Here is a 15,310-nt window from a genome sequence, read left to right on the forward strand (position 1 = left end):
AGGAGTTTACACCAACTAAGACCTGCAACATATAACAAGGAAAAAGTGACACACAGACACACAGTTTTATATATCTCATTATATATACAGGAAATAAAGGAAGCGCTCAAACTTCTATTGCTGTCTAAACTTAGGCAGCGCTTATAGTGCTGGCGACGCGATCGATGACGTCACCGTCGCCAGTGCGAAAGTTATATTTTAAGTTTAGGCGATGTCGCTGGCTACAAGGCCAGTGACTTCACAAAAGGGGGAGGGCAGAGGCACGGAGAAGCTCCTGATTGGCCGCAAGGGGAGACCGGCAAAAATCAAATATCAGTGATTACCAGATTTTTGGTAGCACTATCGCTCTGTCGCCGTCGTGTGCCCTATAAGCGCCGACAACGCATTTGTTTTGACGCGACAGTCGCGTCGCCGGCACCTTAAACGCAGCCTTAAATAGTGGATGTAGTTTTGGTGCAGCTTGAAGGAGAAAACTGTTTCATTGAAGATGTACTTTCAGAGAAAATCAGCGCTCCTCATAAAATTGGGAAGATAAAGAAGAAAAGAAAAAACACAATAGTGAAGCACGTTAACAAATGGAGATGTATAAACGCAAACAGTGAGATATCCACTTACATGCAAGTGCCCGCGTTCAGGCACTTAAAGGTTTCTTTAGTTTCTCTACTTTCACCATGGTAGGGAAGGATTCAGAAGCCTCTTTTGTTAAAAGTCCAACTTTATATAATATACTCAGGATACACACACATATAGACAGTGTAACAAGCATGAAAGACCAGCTGAAAAACATTCAATTTCTGCTCCGGTTCCTGTGACTCCCACCGCCGTTCCAGCCGGTGTTCTCCGTCACTTTCGGTTTCTTGTGTTCTCCTAACTCTGGTCCTATGGTCTGAATTAAATTGTGGTATAAACGTTACAGCAATGGTGGGACATGACTATCTTAGAGCAGTACATGTGCAGTGAGTGTATCCCAAGAGGGCTACGTATTTTTAAAGCTCCAACTTTTGATTTGAACAACGATATATTCATCAGTAAATGGAATCGCATCCTTGATCATTTTTCATTTCAAATAATGAATCTTTTAATTTCCCATAGACGACAATCACTAAACAGGATAGATGCAGAAATTGAAGAAATTAAAAATAAAATGGAAAAGATGGAATACATACTGTATACCAACAAAGTACAACAGTTGGAAATTAATCTTACAGAAAAAATTAGATAACATTAAAAAAGAAGTGATTGAAATAAAACAAAGTAAATATAAAAGGGATAAACAAGATTATGAATCAGATAACTATAGAAATATAAAGAAATCAGAGAAAATGAAAAGGGATGTATCTAAAACAAATAAAAAATGGCAAGAAAACCCCTTTAGAGAAAAAGAAAATACTGATTTCAGAACAGAAAACCACAAAGACAGTTTTAAAAGGCAGAGATCTATGGAAAGAAAACAGGACTGGCAGAAAGTACCAGATAGGAGGTCCTTCTATAAAAGAAATGGAACAAAAGTTAAATACTAAGATCGTAGTAAGGAAAGAGACAGGGAGCAGAGAGAATATAGATCAAGGGAAGATTCCTAGAGATATGCTAAAAAGATCACATATAAAAGATAGTGCATGTTATCAATATTCACAAAACAATAAAATAGAAAGAAAATGACATATTAGTGGCGTGTGACGTCATGTCACTATATACAAATATCGAGCATAAAAAAGGATATGAAGCCATAAAATATTTTTGGGATTTATACACCACTTTACATAAAGATCAGAACAAATTCATTTTGGACAGTATAACCTACATACTTAATCAGAGATAACAATACAGACCGGCGCCTCAAATGTCCAAAACGATGTTAAGTCCAAAGAATTATTGCAGTGTCCAATGACGGTGATCCGGTGGTTAGACAGCAGACTCCACAGCAGCAATCGTGGTATTATGCAGGGAAGATAAAGAGAGAAATCATAGCGTGACACTGCATATGAAAAACATATAACTCACACATACAAGACTTACACCACTAACAACACTGACAGAAAGGCTGACAATAAAACAGAGATATTTATTAGAACAATAACTAAAAAGGATAATGAACTCAGGAGCAGGTCTAGGATCCGGTATGTTAAAACCGGAATCCTACTTACTGCAATTCCGAAATGTTCAAGCAGTTTGATCAAGAGGTGCAGTCCGGTTTCAGCTTTGCTCAGGCGCGTGTTGCTTCTGCAATGGCCGCCGGCGCTTTCTCTGCTCACTCTCGGGCTTGGCGTCCCTGCAGGCCAACCCTCGCAAGATTTTTCGTCTGCGCTGACGTCACTCGCTGGGTGGAGCTGTTCGCCGCCGCTTGCTCCTCGCTGCACGTCTCTGCTGTCCACTAGAACTGGGAATGGATGCTGGGGTCTGCTCCTTTCAGTGTTCACTCTCCAAATGATCTCTAAAACACCCAACGCGTTTCGTGCGCGTGCACACTTCTTCAGGGGACCCCTAAGTGACGAGTGACGTCAGCGCAGACGAAAAATCTCACGAGGGTTGGCCTGCAGGGACGCCAAGCCCAAGAGTGAGCAGAGAAAGCGCCGGCGGCCATTGCAGAAGCAACACGCGCCTGAGCAAAGCTGAAACCGGACTGCACCTCTTGATCAAACTGCTTGAACATTTCGGAATTGCTGTAAGTAGGATTCCGGTTTTAACATACCGGATCCTAGACCTGCTCCTGAGTTCATTATCCTTTTTAGTTATTGTTCTAATAAATATCTCTGTTTTATTGTCAGCCTTTCTGTCAGTGTTGTTAGTGGTGTAAGTCTTGTATGTGTGAGTTATATGTTTTTCATATGCAGTGTCACGCTATGATTTCTCTCTTTATCTTCCCTGCATAATACCACGATTGCTGCTGTGGAGTCTGCTGTCTAACCACCGGATCACCGTCATTGGACACTGCAGTAATTCTTTGGACTTAACATCGTTTTGGACATTTGAGGCGCCGGTCTGTATTGTTATCTCTGTGTTTTTACTAACTGTGTTTGGGTTAGGTTTTTTCCTGGCAGCCGTCCTATATTTAGTCACGTATCACATTGTGTTTATATTGTGTATTATTCACTTCACTTTTATTGTTAGCGCTATTTACACCATTCTTTTTTCCTACATACTTAATCATAATTATTTCATTTTCAATGACCAGTATTATTTACAGTTATGCGGAACAGCAATGGGACCTAGGTTTGCGCCTAGCTACCCTAACCTGTTCATGCGTAAGTGTGAGGAGGATACCATATAAGCAGGTGGTGTGCTTGGCGCAAACCTGGTCCTCTGAAAAAGGTTCTTAAATTACATTATTCTTATTTGGCGGGGAGGGTGTTATAGTTTATTTGAATTTTATGGGAATCAATCAATGATTTAAATCTAAAATTCACCACAAAATTCAGCTCTATAGAAGTTGAATTCCTAGATCTTTGCATCTATATTGATAACGAACAAATTAAAACAAAAACTTACTATAAACCTGTAGACTGTAACAGTTATATCCTTTCATCCAGTAATCACCATACGCGATGGTTAAACAATATCCCAAAGGGTGAATTTAAACGAATTAGAAGAAACTGTTCAGATAGCAGTACTTTTCTAGAACAATCAAAAGTACTGACAAAAAGGTTTCCAGAAAGAAAATATAAAGATGCAATGATACAGGAATCTAAACTTCAAGCATTCAATAGGGATAGAGAAAAATTAATTGAATCCAAAAAAGAAAGAAATAATAAGTTCAATGAGAATGCTGTAATGTTTATAACACCATTTAATTCAGAACATAGAAAGATAGAAACAATTCTAAAAAAAAACATCATTACTATACACTCTTCAAGAAGACCCCCTTTTAAAACAATGTTTAATGTACAGACCAAAGATAATATACACAAAAGCAGACAATATAAAAAAGAGAATTGCACCAAGTATCCCCCAAGGGGAAATTAAATGAGGGTAGCTGGTTAAATAAACTTTTGCCCACGGTTTTTTTCAAGTGTGGCAAATGTAAATACTGCAAGTATGGATTGGTAGGAAAAGAGTTCTCTTCCAAACAGACTGGAAAAAGTTTCAAAGTAAAAAAGTTTATTAACTGTGAAAGTAAAGGAATAATATACCTTTTAACATGTCCGTGCAACCAACAAAAAGTTGGTCGCACAAAGACTCGGAGAGCATTATCTGAATATCAAAAAGGGCCTCAAAACACACACAGTAGTGTTTCGAGTAATTTAAAAAAAATATCATTCATGCAATCCAGAAGGTCTCAGATTCATTGGGATAGAAAAAATTGAGTTAGACAAAAGGGGAGGTGATCTGGTCCAAAAGATTTCACAAAGGGAAACAATGTGGATCCATAAACTAAAGACACTTATTTCAAGAGGATTGAATATAAACATTGACCTGAGCTGTTTTCTCACATAATTATCAAATTTCCAATTATCATTATATTGGTGCATTGCAAGATTCTATGCATCAAGTATTTTGTTCTTCAGTTGCCAGACCATATACTCCAAACTTTTTTAGTTATGTTCGGATTTATGAGGTCTGGATATTGGAGCAAATACCTATTAAATAAGTCTCCCAATAAGAATCTTCAAGATAGAAATCTAGTCTATTATGATCTTCATGTTGAATTTCAATCATTTCTTTATAATTGAATTAAGTGCCAGCCCATTTCTTACAGGATATTATATTTATTTATAAAAATGTTTTACCAGGAAGTAATACATTGAGAGTTACCGCTCATTTTCAAGTATGTCCTGGGCATAGAGTTAAAATGACAAATAATATATATATAAAATTGTTTAAAGAATTTCAATTTTTTTTTTATAGTATTGTATGTGAAATATTATGTATTTTCAATGACCCGATCCTGTATTCCTGCATGTATATTGTTCTGATTAAAGTTAATTGCATAGCAGCGCTAGAGAGGGATATAATATGAGGTAAAACACGGACATACCATACTTACCCCTGATGATGGAGGAACACCTTCGAAACGCGTAGGGTTGCCCGAGGACCAGAGTTGGGAGAACACACGAAACCGGAAGCGCATGAGATGACAGGCAATAACCTTGTTGCTTCTTCTTGAGTGACTCAAACAGCTATATAGATTTTACTTTTAACTGTAGATATCTCTGATTCCAGATGGTCCATATGGTCGGTACACTGCAATTCATCTCTTGGAATCCCATGGTTTGGACACTTAAAAAAAGCATCCACATTTAAGCGGAGATTGCTCTTGTAAACGTAGTCATGAGATGTGCAGTACCAACATCTTCACAGCAAAATAACACTAAAGTCCGGACCTACAGTAGTAGCACAATATTCAAAATCATTGTAATCCCACAGCCTATACTTTATGAAATATTTTTCCCACTTCTCTGCCAGGAATACTTCATTTAAGCCTCCATCAATTTCAAAGCCTCAGTCTCTGCTAGTTCGAATTACAGTACATAGTGGTATATCTTTGATATTGTATTTCAATTCACACTCGATCGTGTCATTCTTTAAACCCGTTCTGAAGAAAATTGATGTTGCGCTAATTTGCTTTACATTTGTGAAATAACCCATCTGGTGCTATGTGCCATTCTAGAGGTGCATAATGAATCCCGTGCTATTATACCGTCAATGTTGTTACCTGTGTATCCAGAGCTGTCTTAATTAAGAATTATCTGCATAGGGTTTGGGCTCCTACAGGAGTAGGTATGAACTTTCTCCCGCCGACTTCTGGAGGTGGTATGGGTGTGCGTGGCTTGCTTAAACTACTACAGTATGTTTGTTCAATGTAACACATGATTTCAACTAATAATGTTACATGGGACAAAAAAAGTCCCTTGCAATCTATGATTAGTTGCTTTGCCATTTGACCAAATAACACGTGGTACAGGCCCCTTAAAAATAAAAAAAAAACACTGCCTTCCAATACCACCTCAGTCGTTAACGGGGAGAGGAAGCTTTAAGATGGCTGCCATTAAGAAGAAAAAATATAAAACACAGATTTTGAAGAAAATAAGAATGTAGAGGTCACTTCAAGCCACTGAGGAATTAAACACTGAATTAGGCAACATTTGAGGCCACACAGTTTATTTTTAGAGCCGTGTTTTGTTTCCCTTTTTCTAATTCTATGGGCCGTAAAGTGGCAAAAAAAGAATTTTTGTTTCTAAATTACTGGATTTTTTTTTTAATGGCTGGACATCAGCCCATTGTATTACAAAATTGGAGTAGTTCCAGTGGTCTTTGACCTTGAAGATGTTGTAGGAGGACCTCAATGCGACTGGGGTACGTTATCATTTTTAATTCATTCTTGCGTGCCAATGAGTCTATCCTTGAGAGGGCCTAGGAAGTCTCATTGGCATTTAGAGAGTTAATGACCACTTGATGTATATCGTAATGTATATTTTGCAAATTTTTATTTCATGTTTTATTTTTGAAGTGAAACTTCTTTGGTGGCGCCTACAGGGTTTTCATGGGAAAAAATGCATTGCCTTGTAATGAAAAACCGTAACAAAAGTGATGTCACGCTGCTAATGGGCATGCGTCCGTCGCGCATGCTCACTATGGGCTGCGGGCCACTGACCGAGGGGGAGGAGAGGAGCCGGGAACACCGAACAGGGAGAGAGCGAGAGAGATGCGTCCCCCGAGATCCAGGTGCTGACACACACACAGTCAGTCACACACACACACACACACACACACACACACACACAGTCTCACGCGCGGAATTCGCAGTTAGTATAAATATATTAGTGCCGTGCACGTGCGTTCTTAGTCACACTTCTTTGTGTTTTGTCACTGAAATTGTGTTTTGATTTTTAATTAAACACATCACCATCACAAATATAATTTGTGTGACAAAAACAAAAAAGTTTCACCGCCTTTTTTGTTTCTGCAATAGCTTACCGCTCTATTAGTCAACTTTGGATAACAAGGCTGTAAGTTATTCATACAGATATGGGGTTGTTGAGTGCGTTGAGGTGGCTTTGAGGCAGTGAGGCTGCCGCTAGATGATGTGGTAGGTCAGTGGAGAGCAATTCCAGTCATCAAGACCCTCCAACAGGTCCGGTTTTAAGGATATCCCAGCTTCAGCACAGGTGGTGCAGTCTTCGACTAAGCCACTGATTGAGCCACCTGTGCTGAAGCTGGGATAACCTTAAAACCGGACCTGGGGGGAGGAGGGAGCGTCTTGAGGACTGGGAGGTGAGCACCACAGCTCTAGGTGACCAGGGATGGTGGTTGGGCCCCCTGGAGGGAGTTTTGGGTTAACTCATTGTTTGCCATAGGGGTTAGTTATCTATTAATATATTCTTAATGTAGTGTTAAGAATATACGGTATTACGTCTTTAGCAGACCTTAGTGACTACTAAGTGGTTAATGTTAAATCATTGTTAAAGGTTTAAGTTTTTTTATAATTTATTCCTGGTTGGGTTAAATGATCTTGCCAATTGATGTAGTGGCCATTATCTACATAGGCAAGATAGAACCGCCTGTGGTTGATGATAAAAATAAACAATATTTTCTGGCGGTAGCCCAATGTCAGATATCCAAGTAGCCAGGTATATCAGAGTTACATGAATAAATGATGTAACATTTGTTACTCATTTGCATACGTCACGCTTAATATATTGCTGGGTGAAAAAGTCTCTGAGCACTGCTTTACCACTGGTGAAATAGCTCTAGTGAATAGGTTGATAAAAGAAATTTACACTAAACACTGATAACAACATTTTAAAAAATTGTCGTCATTTCATTAATTTAACCCTATGGGCCATAGACTTATACATCTGAATTTTACAGAGAGCTTTAAAACATTAATGGCCAGATGTACCAAACTGTGCAAACGGTTTTACACGCATTGCTGCTGTACTTCAAAAGGCAGGAACAATCAGATTGCAAGAGTGTAGCAACATGAACATTTTAGTACCAAAAAAGTAAACTATTAAAAGTTACAATTTTACACTATTTGTGACTGAAGGGGCCCCACACGTTTATCTCTGAGGACCAATATGTTGGCTTTAGGATGAAGACGAGGTTGTGTTGCATTATAGCAGTGAAGCAAAACATCCCTACAATACGGTTTTTCAACACAGAACAGAAAGAAGGGTAATGTCGAGGGCAGTAGAAAAGGAGAATTATTTGAAATTCAGAATATGTATTAATATACACTCTGTAATATGTGAAGCAGAGCCCCCCCTCTTACCTCTGGTGAGGGGGGGGAGGGAAACTGCTGGAATGCCTGCCGGAGCTCCGCGCTGTATCTGGAGTGTGGGGACAGCCATCTTGATTAGGTGCGCATGCGCAGTACGGCGAGGCGGCGCATGCGCATCAGGTAGTGCGGCAGCCATTTTAGATTTGGCTCCGCATACACTATAGCGGGACTACATGTCCCAGAATCTTTGGCATGCAAAAACCCTGCAAGTCAGTCGGACGGAGGGCGGCAAGATAGCAGGTAGTGTCCAGGGAGCAGTGCTTCCCTGGACTAGGCCTAGGCTTGCCCCTTAGGCCCCAGCTAGGTCCTGAGTCACCCCACCGGAGTGTTGCAGGGAAGGCTCCAGATAGGAACGCTCCCCTTACTACTATAGTAGTACTGTTGTAACGGTGACCGGATGGCCACGCGGTGCCCTGCGGCCTGGGACCAAGTCACAGGAAATACAGACATTGTGTGAGACCCTCCAACTGGAGCTCACAGTGCGTGGAGGATCAGGACCCTTAGGAGAGAGAGGATGTGTGTTGGAGACCCCGCTGCGTGGGACATGCTTCAATTCACTACGCCAAGCAGCACCCGGGTACTGGAGTACGCAGGCAGGTACCCAACATACACCTACATCCACAGTGGGTAGCGCTACCTCACACTTGGGTGGGTCTTGCTGGGAAGGACCCCAGGGGTTATTGGTGCCCGGCGCCCTCAGTACTTTGGGGGAACCACCACGTGTTGAGTGATTGGATTATATTGTGGGTACAGTTGTTGTAGTATTATATGTTAGTATATGTGTGTTCAGTAAACATTTGTTATATACCTTGTGTGGTGTTTTACTCATTACTGTGTATTGGTTCCTGTGAGGGGTTATCCCGCCAACGCTGGAATCCCTCATAGGTGGAGGCACTGCACGCAAGGCGAAAGAGCTCACCCCCGGCTCCCAGAGGTGGAGGCTTAGGCATTCTGTGAGCAACAGGTACAGCAGCACACGTAGCTTCCCTTAGGCATAGGGAAAGGGGCTACATATGTATATTGCCAAATGCAAAATTTGGCTCAGTTTCAAGAAATGTCAGTGGAATGCGTTGGTATAAATAAAAAGTACATCTTCCGCAGTACGTTACAGCGAAGTCAGAGTTCCTCAGTAGCTGGACAGCACGGAAGCATCCAGTGCCCATTTCTTCCCATACTAGAGATTGGAAACGTCAATGGTTACTGTCACTGCTGTGACAGATGAAGTCATACACTGTGAGACCTTACAGTTTCTACATGCAAAAAAAATGAAAAATATCAGTGGTACAGATTGTGTCATTAGATACAGTTGTGTGAAAAAGAAAGTACACCCTCTTTGAATTCTATGGTTTTACATATCAGGACATAATAACAATCATCTGTTCCTTAGCAGGTCTTAAAATTAGGTAAATACAACCTCAGATGAACAACAACACATGACATATTACACCGTGTCATGATTTATTTAACAAAAATAAAGCCAAAATGGAGAAGCCATGTGTGAAAAACTAAGTACACCCTTACTGCTTCCATAGGAATTAAGATGCTAAGTAGCAGACAGGTGCCGCTAATCAAATGCCCTTGATTAATCGATCATCAGCAAGTGTGACCACCTCTATAAAAGCTGAAGTTTTTGCAGTTTGCTGGTCTGGAGCATTCAGGTGTGTGTTAACACAATGCCAAGGAGGAAAGACATTTTCTATCTCTCAGTAGTCTTTTGGACACTAGGTGAATGTAACATTAAAACACTGATTCTATCTTGATTTACAGGTTACCTATATGCTGCTGCTGGTTCCCGCTTAGCTCTCTTACTTTTTCCCTTGAGAGGTTTGTACCATAGTTAGCTTAAAAGTACTATTCCAATCTTAGACGCAATAGTGTTTTGATTTTGATTTTAATTATTAATTTTAGCTTGATTTATCACTGCAATCAGTTTACACTTTATGGAGGTGTTAGCAACACTATAGAGAGGTGTTAGTAGCGTAATGTGGGACCTTTTATTGATTCATTGTATCTCATCCACATATGGAGCTGACAACATTCCAACAAGCAGTGACACTATCCCTCCCCCTTGATCCCCATGACGGAACCAGGATGGATGCACATTCAGACGCATCATCTGCACATGCACATAGATGGATGGTTTCGCTGCCAATTGGAAAAGGACTGGAGTACAACCACAGTGATGACGTCACCACAATAATACTCTTGCGAGATCACGGAACCAAGCAGGCCAGCGACGCTGCCGACGGTGTTACAATGGAAGCAGACCGCCAATGACGGCGCCAATCAGGAGACGCGGTTACTAGGAACCAATGAGGTTCCACAAAGGGAGCGCAAACAGTCGTGATGACGTCACCGGACTGGACTAACAGACATTTATTGGAATGCGGAAGAGAAATCAGGAACTAATTGGACTCACATGGGGTAACAGAGGGGAGTGTTTAGTTTTCAGCACATGCTTGTGGGACACTATATAAATTGGTTTGTTTGCCACTTTTTTATGCCAGTCACTAGATAAAGAACTCTGTGAAGTTCGAAACGTCGTGCCTTTTGACAGAATAAATTCATGTATCAAATCCGAAGTGCCCTGGATTTTCCATTCTTATTTGAACACATCAGATAAAACACACAGACCCCACAGTGTGCCGGGATCTTTGGAATATCACAGACCCAGAGGGGGGGGAAGGGGGGCACAAAAGTAGCAGTGCTGCAGATCCACTTTATAACACTTATAGGCTTTCGAATAAAGAAAGCAATCGGTCATGTAACACCTTCTCTTATAATGTAGAACATCTGTTACATATCTTGATTTGTGGAACAGCTCTGTTTGCTTAAGGTATGTCAAATTAACTGTGAGAAGCTCAATAACAATTGCCAAAACAACACAATATCTACTGATTCTTCTTTAGGGTCTCACAACTGACTGCGAACACAAGAGCACACAGCAACAATTCCAAGGTGGCCGTGATCTGGCTGGGTTATAAAACATGTTACATGAAGGACTGTGATTTATTTACGTTTAATGTAGATTTTTTTATAGTAACATCTCCACCACAAAGAAAGATATTGGAGGTTTCCACTATAACATACATGATCAGGATGAAGAAAAAAAGCTGAGTTTATTTGTGAACACTGAATTTTTTCATCTAACGAACAAGACATATAATAATATAAAAACAAAATCATAGCTAGCAGAATAATGGACTGCGCTATATTTTGCCAGTGAAGAAATCACTTGAGCACAAAAACAAAAATGTAAACGTAACAGTTTGCTTAGGACATTTAACATAGACCCGTCAGTGCTTTGGTATTATTTTTGGCTTTTTTTCTTGTAATAAAAAAAAAAAAATTTTTTTGAATAAACAAAATTAAAGATAGGAGCGAAATGACATTTCAAAAAGGATTGGCGTGGGAATGGTAGGAAAGGAAAGAGAGGAGCACAGAAATAAAGCACAAGGCAGTGGTGAACATCGTGCTATAATACAACGCAACCCAAAAGCAGAGAGCTGTGTGTACGTATCAAGGCAAAAGTTGTGTCATTCTATCGCAGAAAAATCGCACAAGATCTATGAAAGGGAAAAAATTATCATATTGATCTTAATAGGATTTTTTCATTGATATATCTGGTGCTGGTTTTTATGCCTCAGAAATGCACCACTTCTGATACATACAACCCAAAAGATTCTACATCAGGGGTGGGGAACCCAAGTCCTCAAAAGATACCAACAGGTCAGGTTTTCAGTATATCCCTGCTTCAGCACCGGTGGCTCAATCTTCAACTGAGCCACCTGTGCTGAAGCCGGGTTATCCTTAAACCTGACCTTTTGGTAGCCCTTGAGGATTGGAGTTGCCCACCCCTGGACTACAGTATGTATCAAGGCAGAGAAAAAATGTATTTAGACTCATTACTCTGTTTTTGGAGCAGAGCTGTAGCTGTGAGAACAGTTTCTTACAAATGATGCATCATTTTAGACGTACACATCTTCAGATATGGAGATGTGGGGGGGGGGGGTGGAGGTCTGTGCAAACAAAGGGGGAAAAGAATGGCGCACAGAGAAGCAGAATGTGATACGTCTTATTGAGTCATGAGCATGTAACTTCCTCCCCAATCCTTCAACTGATATTCCCCAAGGTGCAAGCTAGGGCAGACGGGACAATATCAGATCAAAACGATTTGATACAATGGGCAGGATGAAAATTCCCTGTTTTGCACCAAAATTGCCTTGATGCATAGACTCCAATGCTGTGCTTTGCTTTTTTTTTTAGCTGGGGAGGGCAGATTCGGGGACAGAGTTGCACAGAGTGGTGTATGACACCCTTGGATGGATGGCACATTGAAAGTGCCCACATCACAGGTCCTCCAAGTCCCTGCCTGCTCATGTAATAACACTGATCTCTCCCTGCTGTACCTTTCCCCTAGCTCAGTGTTTCTTTGTCATAGTCCCCCAGACAACCTAGACTAGAGGATCCTCCATCTGAATACATTATCTGAAGTAACTCTATCGTATTGCCAGTGAAGGACTTTGCATCATGTCTGACACACTGAAAGATGTACAGATGCAATGCTATAGCTCAAATAACAGTAACTGTGAACGTAATTGTACATGTAAAAATTAAGGAACACATTTAACATACATTTTACTGGGACGTTAATGAACATTACTTATGAACTGATAGGATAAGCTGCATTAACAATTGATCGTACAAGCAAGGTTTGTTTTTTTTAGGGGGAGAGGTGAGGGAAAGAGGGTGACACACACACCTCTCTGGCAGGCACAGTAGGTGCAATGACAAATTACAGCTGGTTTGGGTTACTGCTACAAATGATGTGCACAGGAATCTAGGACAATTAGCCATCACAGTTTCACTACCAGGAAAGCCTAACATTAACCCCTTACCTTAAAAACCATTACACCTACCTGGGGGCGAGAACAGTGGCATCTAATTGTCCTTTTCTGACACAGAGTACAGATAACCCTGAGTGTGCAGAAACCAGCTGCGTATCCTCTGACCTGAGCACCTGATCCTGAACAGCAGCTCAGATCTGGGGCTGTCTCACACTGACCCGGGGACTGTCTCACACTGACCTGGGGACTGTCTCACACTGACCCCGGGACTGTCTCACACTGACCTGGGGACTGTCTCACACTGACCCCGGGACTGTCTCACACTGACCCCGGGACTGTCTCACACTGACCCCGGGACTGTCTCACACTGACCCCGGGACTGTCTCACACTGACCCCGGGACTGTCTCACACTGACCCGGGGACTGTCTCACACTGACCCGGGGACTGTCTCACACTGACCCGGGGACTGTCTCACACTGACCCGGGGACTGTCTCACACTGACCCGGGGACGGTCTCACACTGACCCCGGGACGGTCTCACACTGACCCGAGACTGTCTCACACTGACCCCGGGACTGTCTCACACTGACCATGGGACTGTCTCACACTGACCCGGGGACTGGCTCTCTGCTGTCTCCCACTGACCCCGGGACTGTCTCTCTGCTGTCTCGCACTGACCCGGGGACTGGCTCTCTGCTGTCTCACACTGACCCAGGGACTGTCTCACACTGACCCGGGGACTGGCTCTCTGCTATATCACGCTGACCCGGGGACTGTCTCCCACTGATGCCTGGGACTGTCTCCCACTGATGCCTGGGACTGTCTCCCACTGATGCCTGGGACTGTCTCCCACTGATGCCGGGGACTGTCTTTCTGCTGTCTCGCACTGACCCGGGGGACTGTCTCTCTCAGCTGTCACACACTGACCTGGGGACTCTCTCTCTGCTGTCACACACAGACCTGGGGACTGTCTCTCTGCTGTCACACACTGACCTGGGGACTCTCTCTCTGCTGTCACACACTGACCTGGGGACTGTCTCTCCGCTGTCACACACTGAGCTGGGGAGTGTCTCTCTCTGCTGTCACACACTGACCCGGGGACTGTCTCTTTGCTGTACTACACTGACACGGGGACTGTCTCTTTGCTGTACTACACTGACACGGGGACTGTCTCTTTGTTGTACTACACTGACACGGGGTCTGCCTCTGATGTCACACACTGGGGTCTGCCTCTGATGTCACACACTGGGGTCTGCCTCTGATGTCACACACTGGGGTCTGCCTCTGATGTCACACACTGGGGTCTGCCTCTGATGTCACACACTGGGGTCTGCCTCTGATGTCACACACTGGGGTCTGCCTCTGATGTCACACACTGGGGTCTGCCTCTGATGTCACACACTGGGGTCTGCCTCTGATGTCACACACTGGGGTCTGCCTCTGATGTCACACACTGGGGTCTGCCTCTGATGTCACACACTGGGGTCTGCCTCTGATGTCACACACGGGGGTCTGCCTCTGATGTCACACACTGGGGTCTGCCTCTGATGTCACACACTGGGGTCTGCCTCTGATGTTACACACTGGGGTCTGTCTCTCTGCCTCTTGTTCTAATTGGATATCGCTGTGAATATATATACAATATACATGTATATTCAGTACATACAACAAGCTATACACGAGGGTATATGTCAGTCTGCACCACTTTCGCTAGCTGGTATTAATGTCTCATTTGTGTATGTATTTCATTAGTGCCTCGGTGAGTGTCTCTTACCTGCCTCCCAGCCCCTGTGTGCAGCTGCCCCCGCTCCTCCCCGGCATGCTGTGTCTCACGCTGCGCTGCTGTGCCAGTCAGTGTGTCCTCAGTCAGTGTGTGCCTGTGTGCCTGTGCGCCGCTGCTGCTGCTGCTGCTGCTGCTGCTGCTGCTGCTGCTGCTACTGACGGGCTGACAGTCTCCATGCGCCCGGGGACCCGCAGCGCTCACACTGCCCAGCGCTGCCAGGCACAGGGGGATGTCAGCTGCACGGCCATTGGTCGGAGGGGCCGGTGGGCTGCAGTGTGTCCCCGCCTCTGATTGGCAGCGCGTGCAGTGGGCGGTGCTGCTGTGAGAAGTTTTAGGATTACAGATGACAGGGGAAAGGTCTCAGTTGCAAAGTGTCACCTGAGTGTACAGTACATGTCATGATGACACACTGGCACTTTATTGTACTCCATATGCACTCAGTAGTGCAGGAACAATGCTTA

The 15,310-nt window shown here is 43.0% G+C and overlaps 1 protein-coding gene across 4 annotated transcripts in view; it reads right to left on the reverse strand.

Moving 5' to 3' along the window:
• The window catches only part of TPST1 (tyrosylprotein sulfotransferase 1), a 269,597-nt gene extending 254,517 nt beyond the window's left edge, over positions 1-15,080 (reverse strand). Inside the window, exon 1 of one of the 4 annotated variants that reach the window (XM_075589911.1) lies at positions 14,841-15,076. The gene's annotated coding sequence lies outside the window, so the exon portion shown is untranslated. Of the gene's footprint in view, positions 1-14,840 lie in introns of all 4 variants that reach the window. The other 3 variants (XM_075589914.1, XM_075589913.1, XM_075589915.1) reach the window with 3 other exon arrangements.
• Positions 15,081-15,310: the final 230 nt, after the last annotated feature.

The sequence above is a fragment of the Ascaphus truei genome, chromosome 3 (assembly GCF_040206685.1).
Source record: "Ascaphus truei isolate aAscTru1 chromosome 3, aAscTru1.hap1, whole genome shotgun sequence".
In the NCBI taxonomy this organism is placed as follows: Eukaryota; Metazoa; Chordata; class Amphibia; order Anura; family Ascaphidae; genus Ascaphus; species Ascaphus truei.